This window comes from Schistocerca americana, chromosome 7 (assembly GCF_021461395.2).
Source record: "Schistocerca americana isolate TAMUIC-IGC-003095 chromosome 7, iqSchAmer2.1, whole genome shotgun sequence".
Lineage (NCBI taxonomy): Eukaryota > Metazoa > Arthropoda > Insecta > Orthoptera > Acrididae > Schistocerca > Schistocerca americana.
Window position 1 is genome coordinate 45,803,039 of NC_060125.1, and position 12,179 is coordinate 45,815,217.

Sequence of the window (12,179 nt, forward strand, 5' to 3'; positions counted from 1 at the left end):
AATGAAATACTTCCCGTGAGGCTCAAACTGTCGTCCTTCACTTTACAATACTTAGGCACTGCCCCGGTGGTACCGACGCGTACATACTGAAACGTCTTTGGATCGTCAGTGAGTACTTCATATTAGAAATTTCGTGTTCGCCCTGATGTGCATTAAAGGGCAGATTCTTCAGTAAAAGTTAGTTCTGCGCTCAGTTTCAGTATATGGCCCTAGCAGCACCAGGAAAACGGGTTCAGATGTGCTCGCCTTCCACTCGGCGTTGAGCGCCTACAGCGAGATTGCCTTCGGCCTCTGGCGCCAGGAGGGAAGGCGACACATCACGGCGCAAGCAGCGCGTAGCAGAAGGCGGTGGTGGTGTGTCGGTCAGCATGATTGCTTCCCAAGTAGCTGACCCGGGTTCGAAACCCGGACACCGCACGGAAGTTGTCTTCTTTACTCAGGAGAGTGTTTCCAACGCTCGCGATCGTCGAATTTCCGAACTGTCGTGTTACGAATGGTTTTCCTTCGCCACTCGTCCCGCTCCGCCTAGGCTAGTACGGATTGCAATTCACAGCATCGTGTGTCCCCATGTGTCGACTTGTCTCGACTTTGCTCGGCTGACGCGAAAGCTGACGCTTGCAAATGGGCGTATATGTAGAGGATAGGCGCTAGAAACGACTGGGAGAGACCAACTCGACAAACGCACAACGGACCCTTTCATTTGACTGTGGCCGCAGGTTCGCGAATTTGCGTCCCGAGAGGCAAGAGAGGGGTAGGCGTGCTGGACCGTATCATTACCTCGCAGCAACACCGAAAACTAAGGGAAAAGGCAAAATTAAAGAATCCAACAGCACGCAGACTTCTTAGTTAGCCACCGAGCCGTGTACTAAGCACGTAAAAACGCTGCTTAACTTCGGTGATCGGACGAGAACCCGTGTCGCCAGCGTGGCACACAAGTCGGCGAGAACGTTTCCAGACGTGCGGACATCCTAGTCCTTGTACAGATCACTTGGGATTTGCCTGGCAGTCTCTCGCGCTGCCTTTTAGGGAAGCAATATGGAATAGCCCTTGGTGGGATCTAACCCATAGCCTTCCCGTTGTTAGCATGACACACTAACTTAGTGAGCTTACTGCCCACGCAATACGGCCGCTTCAGAACTCCAGCACCTGAGCCACCGTTTCATCTATCTTTATTAAGGCCTTTCGATTCATTTAAACACGTATGCGTTGCTGTTGAGGTTTTCTCGCTGTCGCTTGGAACCCAGGGCCACAGCACAACAACAACGGAGACGTCCGTGAGAAGAGCTACACCTCGACGCAGGAAAAGTATGTTCCGCTATTTCTTTTCGACCGCTCGGGCTGTCACTGTCGTCTCTAGTTAAATCTGCATGGCGTGTTTCTGCATAATTTACTTGTTCTGAAAGATCAAGGGAGTATGTTAGTTTCAGAATGTTTAAAATGCATTGTCAAATGTGTGGTTCGCACCCACGCTCCCTTACGGGAACCAGAGCTTAAATCTGGCGCCTTAGACCGCTCGGCCAATCTGACGTGCGAGGAAAGAGCTCCAGAGACTTCAATCTCTAGCAATATCTCAAAGAACCTCGCTGCGAAACCTGTTTCTTTTTTCGGTAGGATGGAATTATGTCAGTTTTAGAAAATTTAAGACGCAATGTCAGACGTGGCGTAGGAAATGAACCCTCCCTTTCGGGAACCAATGTGGCGCGTTGGACCGCATTCTTCCGTCGTTTCCAGTTTGAACTGTAACTAGCAAAACTGTATTTAGTAATAGGAACATTTTCACAATGATGCAAAGAAAACTAGATATTAGCCAACGGCAAATAAGGCCGTTTCCTAGCAACAGCCACGCTGTGCATTACGCACTCGTGGGAAGCCAATGAAATACTTCCCGTGAGGCTCAAACTGTCGTCCTTCACTTTACAATACTTAGGCACTGCCCCGGTGGTACCGACGCGTACATACTGAAACGTCTTTGGATCGTCAGTGAGTACTTCATATTAGAAATTTCGTGTTCGCCCTGATGTGCATTAAAGGGCAGATTCTTCAGTAAAAGTTAGTTCTGCGCTCAGTTTCAGTATATGGCCCTAGCAGCACCAGGAAAACGGGTTCAGATGTGCTCGCCTTCCACTCGGCGTTGAGCGCCTACAGCGAGATTGCCTTCGGCCTCTGGCGCCAGGAGGGAAGGCGACACATCACGGCGCAAGCAGCGCGTAGCAGAAGGCGGTGGTGGTGTGTCGGTCAGCATGATTGCTTCCCAAGTAGCTGACCCGGGTTCGAAACCCGGACACCGCACGGAAGTTGTCTTCTTTACTCAGGAGAGTGTTTCCAACGCTCGCGATCGTCGAATTTCCGAACTGTCGTGTTACGAATGGTTTTCCTTCGCCACTCGTCCCGCTCCGCCTAGGCTAGTACGGATTGCAATTCACAGCATCGTGTGTCCCCATGTGTCGACTTGTCTCGACTTTGCTCGGCTGACGCGAAAGCTGACGCTTGCAAATGGGCGTATATGTAGAGGATAGGCGCTAGAAACGACTGGGAGAGACCAACTCGACAAACGCACAACGGACCCTTTCATTTGACTGTGGCCGCAGGTTCGCGAATTTGCGTCCCGAGAGGCAAGAGAGGGGTAGGCGTGCTGGACCGTATCATTACCTCGCAGCAACACCGAAAACTAAGGGAAAAGGCAAAATTAAAGAATCCAACAGCACGCAGACTTCTTAGTTAGCCACCGAGCCGTGTACTAAGCACGTAAAAACGCTGCTTAACTTCGGTGATCGGACGAGAACCCGTGTCGCCAGCGTGGCACACAAGTCGGCGAGAACGTTTCCAGACGTGCGGACATCCTAGTCCTTGTACAGATCACTTGGGATTTGCCTGGCAGTCTCTCGCGCTGCCTTTTAGGGAAGCAATATGGAATAGCCCTTGGTGGGATCTAACCCATAGCCTTCCCGTTGTTAGCATGACACACTAACTTAGTGAGCTTACTGCCCACGCAATACGGCCGCTTCAGAACTCCAGCACCTGAGCCACCGTTTCATCTATCTTTATTAAGGCCTTTCGATTCATTTAAACACGTATGCGTTGCTGTTGAGGTTTTCTCGCTGTCGCTTGGAACCCAGGGCCACAGCACAACAACAACGGAGACGTCCGTGAGAAGAGCTACACCTCGACGCAGGAAAAGTATGTTCCGCTATTTCTTTTCGACCGCTCGGGCTGTCACTGTCGTCTCTAGTTAAATCTGCATGGCGTGTTTCTGCATAATTTACTTGTTCTGAAAGATCAAGGGAGTATGTTAGTTTCAGAATGTTTAAAATGCATTGTCAAATGTGTGGTTCGCACCCACGCTCCCTTACGGGAACCAGAGCTTAAATCTGGCGCCTTAGACCGCTCGGCCAATCTGACGTGCGAGGAAAGAGCTCCAGAGACTTCAATCTCTAGCAATATCTCAAAGAACCTCGCTGCGAAACCTGTTTCTTTTTTCGGTAGGATGGAATTATGTCAGTTTTAGAAAATTTAAGACGCAATGTCAGACGTGGCGTAGGAAATGCACCCTCCCTTTCGGGAACCAATGTGGCGCGTTGGACCGCATTCTTCCGTCGTTTCCAGTTTGAACTGTAACTAGCAAAACTGTATTTAGTAATAGGAACATTTTCACAATGATGCAAAGAAAACTAGATATTAGCCAACGGCAAATAAGGCCGTTTCCTAGCAACAGCCACGCTGTGCATTACGCACTCGTGGGAAGCCAATGAAATACTTCCCGTGAGGCTCAAACTGTCGTCCTTCACTTTACAATACTTAGGCACTGCCCCGGTGGTACCGACGCGTACATACTGAAACGTCTTTGGATCGTCAGTGAGTACTTCATATTAGAAATTTCGTGTTCGCCCTGATGTGCATTAAAGGGCAGATTCTTCAGTAAAAGTTAGTTCTGCGCTCAGTTTCAGTATATGGCCCTAGCAGCACCAGGAAAACGGGTTCAGATGTGCTCGCCTTCCACTCGGCGTTGAGCGCCTACAGCGAGATTGCCTTCGGCCTCTGGCGCCAGGAGGGAAGGCGACACATCACGGCGCAAGCAGCGCGTAGCAGAAGGCGGTGGTGGTGTGTCGGTCAGCATGATTGCTTCCCAAGTAGCTGACCCGGGTTCGAAACCCGGACACCGCACGGAAGTTGTCTTCTTTACTCAGGAGAGTGTTTCCAACGCTCGCGATCGTCGAATTTCCGAACTGTCGTGTTACGAATGGTTTTCCTTCGCCCCTCGTCCCGCTCCGCGTAGGCTACTACGGATTGCAATTCACAGCATCGTGTGTCCCCATGTGTCGACTTGTCTCGACTTTGCTCGGCTGACGCGAAAGCTGACGCTTGCAAATGGGCGTATATGTAGAGGACAGGCGCTAGAAACGACTGGGAGAGACCAACTCGACAAACGCACAACGGACCCTTTCATTTGACTGTGGCCGCAGGTTCGCGAATTTGCGTCCCGAGAGGCAAGAGAGGGGTCAGCGTGCTGGACCGTATCATTACCTCGCAGCAACACCGAAAACTAAGGGAAAAGGCAAAATTAAAGAATCCAACAGCACGCAGACTTCCTAGTTAGCCACCGAGCCGTGTACTAAGCACGTAAAAACGCTGCTTAACTTCGGTGATCGGACGAGAACCCGTGTCGTCAGCGTGGCACACAAGTCGGCGAGAACGTTTCCAGACGTGCGGACATCCAAGTCCTTGTACAGATCACTTGGGATTTGCCTGGCAGTCTCTCGCGCTGCCTTTTAGGGAAGCAATATGGAATAGCCCTTGGTGGGATCTAACCCATAGCCTTCCCGTTGTTAGCATGACACACTAACTTAGTGAGCTTACTGCCCACGCAATACGGCCGCTTCAGAACTCCAGCACCTGAGCCACCGTTTCATCTATCTTTATTAAGGCCTTTCGATTCATTTAAACACGTATGCGTTGCTGTTGAGGTTTTCTCGCTGTCGCTTGGAACCCAGGGCCACAGCACAACAACAACGGAGACGTCCGTGAGAAGAGCTACACCTCGACGCAGGAAAAGTATGTTCCGCTATTTCTTTTCGACCGCTCGGGCTGTCACTGTCGTCTCTAGTTAAATCTGCATGGCGTGTTTCTGCATAATTTACTTGTTCTGAAAGATCAAGGGAGTATGTTAGTTTCAGAATGTTTAAAATGCATTGTCAAATGTGTGGTTCGCACCCACGCTCCCTTACGGGAACCAGAGCTTAAATCTGGCGCCTTAGACCGCTCGGCCAATCTGACGTGCGAGGAAAGAGCTCCAGAGACTTCAATCTCTAGCAATATCTCAAAGAACCTCGCTGCGAAACCTGTTTCTTTTTTCGGTAGGATGGAATTATGTCAGTTTTAGAAAATTTAAGACGCAATGTCAGACGTGGCGTAGGAAATGCACCCTCCCTTTCGGGAACCAATGTGGCGCGTTGGACCGCATTCTTCCGTCGTTTCCAGTTTGAACTGTAACTAGCAAAACTGTATTTAGTAATAGGAACATTTTCACAATGATGCAAAGAAAACTAGATATTAGCCAACGGCAAATAAGGCCGTTTCCTAGCAACAGCCACGCTGTGCATTACGCACTCGTGGGAAGCCAATGAAATACTTCCCGTGAGGCTCAAACTGTCGTCCTTCACTTTACAATACTTAGGCACTGCCCCGGTGGTACCGACGCGTACATACTGAAACGTCTTTGGATCGTCAGTGAGTACTTCATATTAGAAATTTCGTGTTCGCCCTGATGTGCATTAAAGGGCAGATTCTTCAGTAAAAGTTAGTTCTGCGCTCAGTTTCAGTATATGGCCCTAGCAGCACCAGGAAAACGGGTTAAGATGTGCTCGCCTTCCACTCGGCGTTGAGCGCCTACAGCGAGATTGCCTTCGGCCTCTGGCGCCAGGAGGGAAGGCGACACATCACGGCGCAAGCAGCGCGTAGCAGAAGGCGGTGGTGGTGTGTCGGTCAGCATGATTGCTTCCCAAGTAGCTGACCCGGGTTCGAAACCCGGACACCGCACGGAAGTTGTCTTCTTTACTCAGGAGAGTGTTTCCAACGCTCGCGATCGTCGAATTTCCGAACTGTCGTGTTACGAATGGTTTTCCTTCGCCACTCGTCCCGCTCCGCCTAGGCTAGTACGGATTGCAATTCACAGCATCGTGTGTCCCCATGTGTCGACTTGTCTCGACTTTGCTCGGCTGACGCGAAAGCTGACGCTTGCAAATGGGCGTATATGTAGAGGATAGGCGCTAGAAACGACTGGGAGAGACCAACTCGACAAACGCACAACGGACCCTTCCATTTGACTGTGGCCGCAGGTTCGCGAATTTGCGTCCCGAGAGGCAAGAGAGGGGTAGGCGTGCTGGACCGTATCATTACCTCGCAGCAACACCGAAAACTAAGGGAAAAGGCAAAATTAAAGAATCCAACAGCACGCAGACTTCCTAGTTAGCCACCGAGCCGTGTACTAAGCACGTAAAAACGCTGCTTAACTTCGGTGATCGGACGAGAACCCGTATCGTCAGCGTGGCACACAAGTCGGCGAGAACGTTTCCAGACGTGCGGACATCCAAGTCCTTGTACAGATCACTTGGGATTTGCCTGGCAGTCTCTCGCGCTGCCTTTTAGGGAAGCAATATGGAATAGCCCTTGGTGGGATCTAACCCATAGCCTTCCCGTTGTTAGCATGACACACTAACTTAGTGAGCTTACTGCCCACGCAATACGGCCGCTTCAGAACTCCAGCACCTGAGCCACCGTTTCATCTATCTTTATTAAGGCCTTTCGATTCATTTAAACACGTATGCGTTGCTGTTGAGGTTTTCTCGCTGTCGCTTGGAACCCAGGGCCACAGCACAACAACAACGGAGACGTCCGTGAGAAGAGCTACACCTCGACGCAGGAAAAGTATGTTCCGCTATTTCTTTTCGACCGCTCGGGCTGTCACTGTCGTCTCTAGTTAAATCTGCATGGCGTGTTTCTGCATAATTTACTTGTTCTGAAAGATCAAGGGAGTATGTTAGTTTCAGAATGTTTAAAATGCATTGTCAAATGTGTGGTTCGCACCCACGCTCCCTTACGGGAACCAGAGCTTAAATCTGGCGCCTTAGACCGCTCGGCCAATCTGACGTGCGAGGAAAGAGCTCCAGAGACTTCAATCTCTAGCAATATCTCAAAGAACCTCGCTGCGAAACCTGTTTCTTTTTTCGGTAGGATGGAATTATGTCAGTTTTAGAAAATTTAAGACGCAATGTCAGACGTGGCGTAGGAAATGCACCCTCCCTTTCGGGAACCAATGTGGCGCGTTGGACCGCATTCTTCCGTCGTTTCCAGTTTGAACTGTAACTAGCAAAACTGTATTTAGTAATAGGAACATTTTCACAATGATGCAAAGAAAACTAGATATTAGCCAACGGCAAATAAGGCCGTTTCCTAGCAACAGCCACGCTGTGCATTACGCACTCGTGGGAAGCCAATGAAATACTTCCCGTGAGGCTCAAACTGTCGTCCTTCACTTTACAATACTTAGGCACTGCCCCGGTGGTACCGACGCGTACATACTGAAACGTCTTTGGATCGTCAGTGAGTACTTCATATTAGAAATTTCGTGTTCGCCCTGATGTGCATTAAAGGGCAGATTCTTCAGTAAAAGTTAGTTCTGCGCTCAGTTTCAGTATATGGCCCTAGCAGCACCAGGAAAACGGGTTAAGATGTGCTCGCCTTCCACTCGGCGTTGAGCGCCTACAGCGAGATTGCCTTCGGCCTCTGGCGCCAGGAGGGAAGGCGACACATCACGGCGCAAGCAGCGCGTAGCAGAAGGCGGTGGTGGTGTGTCGGTCAGCATGATTGCTTCCCAAGTAGCTGACCCGGGTTCGAAACCCGGACACCGCACGGAAGTTGTCTTCTTTACTCAGGAGAGTGTTTCCAACGCTCGCGATCGTCGAATTTCCGAACTGTCGTGTTACGAATGGTTTTCCTTCGCCACTCGTCCCGCTCCGCCTAGGCTAGTACGGATTGCAATTCACAGCATCGTGTGTCCCCATGTGTCGACTTGTCTCGACTTTGCTCGGCTGACGCGAAAGCTGACGCTTGCAAATGGGCGTATATGTAGAGGATAGGCGCTAGAAACGACTGGGAGAGACCAACTCGACAAACGCACAACGGACCCTTCCATTTGACTGTGGCCGCAGGTTCGCGAATTTGCGTCCCGAGAGGCAAGAGAGGGGTAGGCGTGCTGGACCGTATCATTACCTCGCAGCAACACCGAAAACTAAGGGAAAAGGCAAAATTAAAGAATCCAACAGCACGCAGACTTCCTAGTTAGCCACCGAGCCGTGTACTAAGCACGTAAAAACGCTGCTTAACTTCGGTGATCGGACGAGAACCCGTATCGTCAGCGTGGCACACAAGTCGGCGAGAACGTTTCCAGACGTGCGGACATCCAAGTCCTTGTACAGATCACTTGGGATTTGCCTGGCAGTCTCTCGCGCTGCCTTTTAGGGAAGCAATATGGAATAGCCCTTGGTGGGATCTAACCCATAGCCTTCCCGTTGTTAGCATGACACACTAACTTAGTGAGCTTACTGCCCACGCAATACGGCCGCTTCAGAACTCCAGCACCTGAGCCACCGTTTCATCTATCTTTATTAAGGCCTTTCGATTCATTTAAACACGTATGCGTTGCTGTTGAGGTTTTCTCGCTGTCGCTTGGAACCCAGGGCCACAGCACAACAACAACGGAGACGTCCGTGAGAAGAGCTACACCTCGACGCAGGAAAAGTATGTTCCGCTATTTCTTTTCGACCGCTCGGGCTGTCACTGTCGTCTCTAGTTAAATCTGCATGGCGTGTTTCTGCATAATTTACTTGTTCTGAAAGATCAAGGGAGTATGTTAGTTTCAGAATGTTTAAAATGCATTGTCAAATGTGTGGTTCGCACCCACGCTCCCTTACGGGAACCAGAGCTTAAATCTGGCGCCTTAGACCGCTCGGCCAATCTGACGTGCGAGGAAAGAGCTCCAGAGACTTCAATCTCTAGCAATATCTCAAAGAACCTCGCTGCGAAACCTGTTTCTTTTTTCGGTAGGATGGAATTATGTCAGTTTTAGAAAATTTAAGACGCAATGTCAGACGTGGCGTAGGAAATGCACCCTCCCTTTCGGGAACCAATGTGGCGCGTTGGACCGCATTCTTCCGTCGTTTCCAGTTTGAACTGTAACTAGCAAAACTGTATTTAGTAATAGGAACATTTTCACAATGATGCAAAGAAAACTAGATATTAGCCAACGGCAAATAAGGCCGTTTCCTAGCAACAGCCACGCTGTGCATTACGCACTCGTGGGAAGCCAATGAAATACTTCCCGTGAGGCTCAAACTGTCGTCCTTCACTTTACAATACTTAGGCACTGCCCCGGTGGTACCGACGCGTACATACTGAAACGTCTTTGGATCGTCAGTGAGTACTTCATATTAGAAATTTCGTGTTCGCCCTGATGTGCATTAAAGGGCAGATTCTTCAGTAAAAGTTAGTTCTGCGCTCAGTTTCAGTATATGGCCCTAGCAGCACCAGGAAAACGGGTTCAGATGTGCTCGCCTTCCACTCGGCGTTGAGCGCCTACAGCGAGATTGCCTTCGGCCTCTGGCGCCAGGAGGGAAGGCGACACATCACGGCGCAAGCAGCGCGTAGCAGAAGGCGGTGGTGGTGTGTCGGTCAGCATGATTGCTTCCCAAGTAGCTGACCCGGGTTCGAAACCCGGACACCGCACGGAAGTTGTCTTCTTTACTCAGGAGAGTGTTTCCAACGCTCGCGATCGTCGAATTTCCGAACTGTCGTGTTACGAATGGTTTTCCTTCGCCACTCGTCCCGCTCCGCCTAGGCTAGTACGGATTGCAATTCACAGCATCGTGTGTCCCCATGTGTCGACTTGTCTCGACTTTGCTCGGCTGACGCGAAAGCTGACGCTTGCAAATGGGCGTATATGTAGAGGATAGGCGCTAGAAACGACTGGGAGAGACCAACTCGACAAACGCACAACGGACCCTTTCATTTGACTGTGGCCGCAGGTTCGCGAATTTGCGTCCCGAGAGGCAAGAGAGGGGTAGGCGTGCTGGACCGTATCATTACCTCGCAGCAACACCGAAAACTAAGGGAAAAGGCAAAATTAAAGAATCCAACAGCACGCAGACTTCTTAGTTAGCCACCGAGCCGTGTACTAAGCACGTAAAAACGCTGCTTAACTTCGGTGATCGGACGAGAACCCGTGTCGCCAGCGTGGCACACAAGTCGGCGAGAACGTTTCCAGACGTGCGGACATCCTAGTCCTTGTACAGATCACTTGGGATTTGCCTGGCAGTCTCTCGCGCTGCCTTTTAGGGAAGCAATATGGAATAGCCCTTGGTGGGATCTAACCCATAGCCTTCCCGTTGTTAGCATGACACACTAACTTAGTGAGCTTACTGCCCACGCAATACGGCCGCTTCAGAACTCCAGCACCTGAGCCACCGTTTCATCTATCTTTATTAAGGCCTTTCGATTCATTTAAACACGTATGCGTTGCTGTTGAGGTTTTCTCGCTGTCGCTTGGAACCCAGGGCCACAGCACAACAACAACGGAGACGTCCGTGAGAAGAGCTACACCTCGACGCAGGAAAAGTATGTTCCGCTATTTCTTTTCGACCGCTCGGGCTGTCACTGTCGTCTCTAGTTAAATCTGCATGGCGTGTTTCTGCATAATTTACTTGTTCTGAAAGATCAAGGGAGTATGTTAGTTTCAGAATGTTTAAAATGCATTGTCAAATGTGTGGTTCGCACCCACGCTCCCTTACGGGAACCAGAGCTTAAATCTGGCGCCTTAGACCGCTCGGCCAATTTGACGTGCGAGGAAAGAGCTCCAGAGACTTCAATCTCTAGCAATATCTCAAAGAACCTCGCTGCGAAACCTGTTTCTTTTTTCGGTAGGATGGAATTATGTCAGTTTTAGAAAATTTAAGACGCAATGTCAGACGTGGCGTAGGAAATGCACCCTCCCTTTCGGGAACCAATGTGGCGCGTTGGACCGCATTCTTCCGTCGTTTCCAGTTTGAACTGTAACTAGCAAAACTGTATTTAGTAATAGGAACATTTTCACAATGATGCAAAGAAAACTAGATATTAGCCAACGGCAAATAAGGCCGTTTCCTAGCAACAGCCACGCTGTGCATTACGCACTCGTGGGAAGCCAATGAAATACTTCCCGTGAGGCTCAAACTGTCGTCCTTCACTTTACAATACTTAGGCACTGCCCCGGTGGTACCGACGCGTACATACTGAAACGTCTTTGGATCGTCAGTGAGTACTTCATATTAGAAATTTCGTGTTCGCCCTGATGTGCATTAAAGGGCAGATTCTTCAGTAAAAGTTAGTTCTGCGCTCAGTTTCAGTATATGGCCCTAGCAGCACCAGGAAAACGGGTTCAGATGTGCTCGCCTTCCACTCGGCGTTGAGCGCCTACAGCGAGATTGCCTTCGGCCTCTGGCGCCAGGAGGGAAGGCGACACATCACGGCGCAAGCAGCGCGTAGCAGAAGGCGGTGGTGGTGTGTCGGTCAGCATGATTGCTTCCCAAGTAGCTGACCCGGGTTCGAAACCCGGACACCGCACGGAAGTTGTCTTCTTTACTCAGGAGAGTGTTTCCAACGCTCGCGATCGTCGAATTTCCGAACTGTCGTGTTACGAATGGTTTTCCTTCGCCACTCGTCCCGCTCCGCCTAGGCTAGTACGGATTGCAATTCACAGCATCGTGTGTCCCCATGTGTCGACTTGTCTCGACTTTGCTCGGCTGACGCGAAAGCTGACGCTTGCAAATGGGCGTATATGTAGAGGATAGGCGCTAGAAACGACTGGGAGAGACCAACTCGACAAACGCACAACGGACCCTTTCATTTGACTGTGGCCGCAGGTTCGCGAATTTGCGTCCCGAGAGGCAAGAGAGGGGTAGGCGTGCTGGACCGTATCATTACCTCGCAGCAACACCGAAAACTAAGGGAAAAGGCAAAATTAAAGAATCCAACAGCACGCAGACTTCTTAGTTAGCCACCGAGCCGTGTACTAAGCACGTAAAAACGCTGCTTAACTTCGGTGATCGGACGAGAACCCGTGTCGCCAGCGTGGCACACAAGTCGGCGAGAAC

General features: G+C 50.4%; 6 non-coding genes across 6 annotated transcripts; all 6 read right to left on the reverse strand.

Moving 5' to 3' along the window:
• Positions 1 to 1,443: 1,443 nt before the first annotated feature.
• Trnal-uaa lies at positions 1,444 to 1,527 on the reverse strand. Its single transcript has one exon. It is a non-coding gene; the product is annotated as a tRNA-Leu (tRNA).
• Positions 1,528 to 3,315: 1,788 nt separating this feature from the next.
• Positions 3,316 to 3,399, reverse strand: Trnal-uaa. Its single transcript has one exon. It is a non-coding gene; the product is annotated as a tRNA-Leu (tRNA).
• Positions 3,400 to 5,187: 1,788 nt separating this feature from the next.
• Trnal-uaa lies at positions 5,188 to 5,271 on the reverse strand. The gene has a single exon. It is a non-coding gene; the product is annotated as a tRNA-Leu (tRNA).
• Positions 5,272 to 7,059: 1,788 nt separating this feature from the next.
• Trnal-uaa lies at positions 7,060 to 7,143 on the reverse strand. The gene has a single exon. It is a non-coding gene; the product is annotated as a tRNA-Leu (tRNA).
• Positions 7,144 to 8,931: 1,788 nt separating this feature from the next.
• Trnal-uaa lies at positions 8,932 to 9,015 on the reverse strand. The gene has a single exon. It is a non-coding gene; the product is annotated as a tRNA-Leu (tRNA).
• Positions 9,016 to 10,803: 1,788 nt separating this feature from the next.
• On the reverse strand, positions 10,804 to 10,887 carry Trnal-uaa. Its single transcript has one exon. It is a non-coding gene; the product is annotated as a tRNA-Leu (tRNA).
• Positions 10,888 to 12,179: the final 1,292 nt, after the last annotated feature.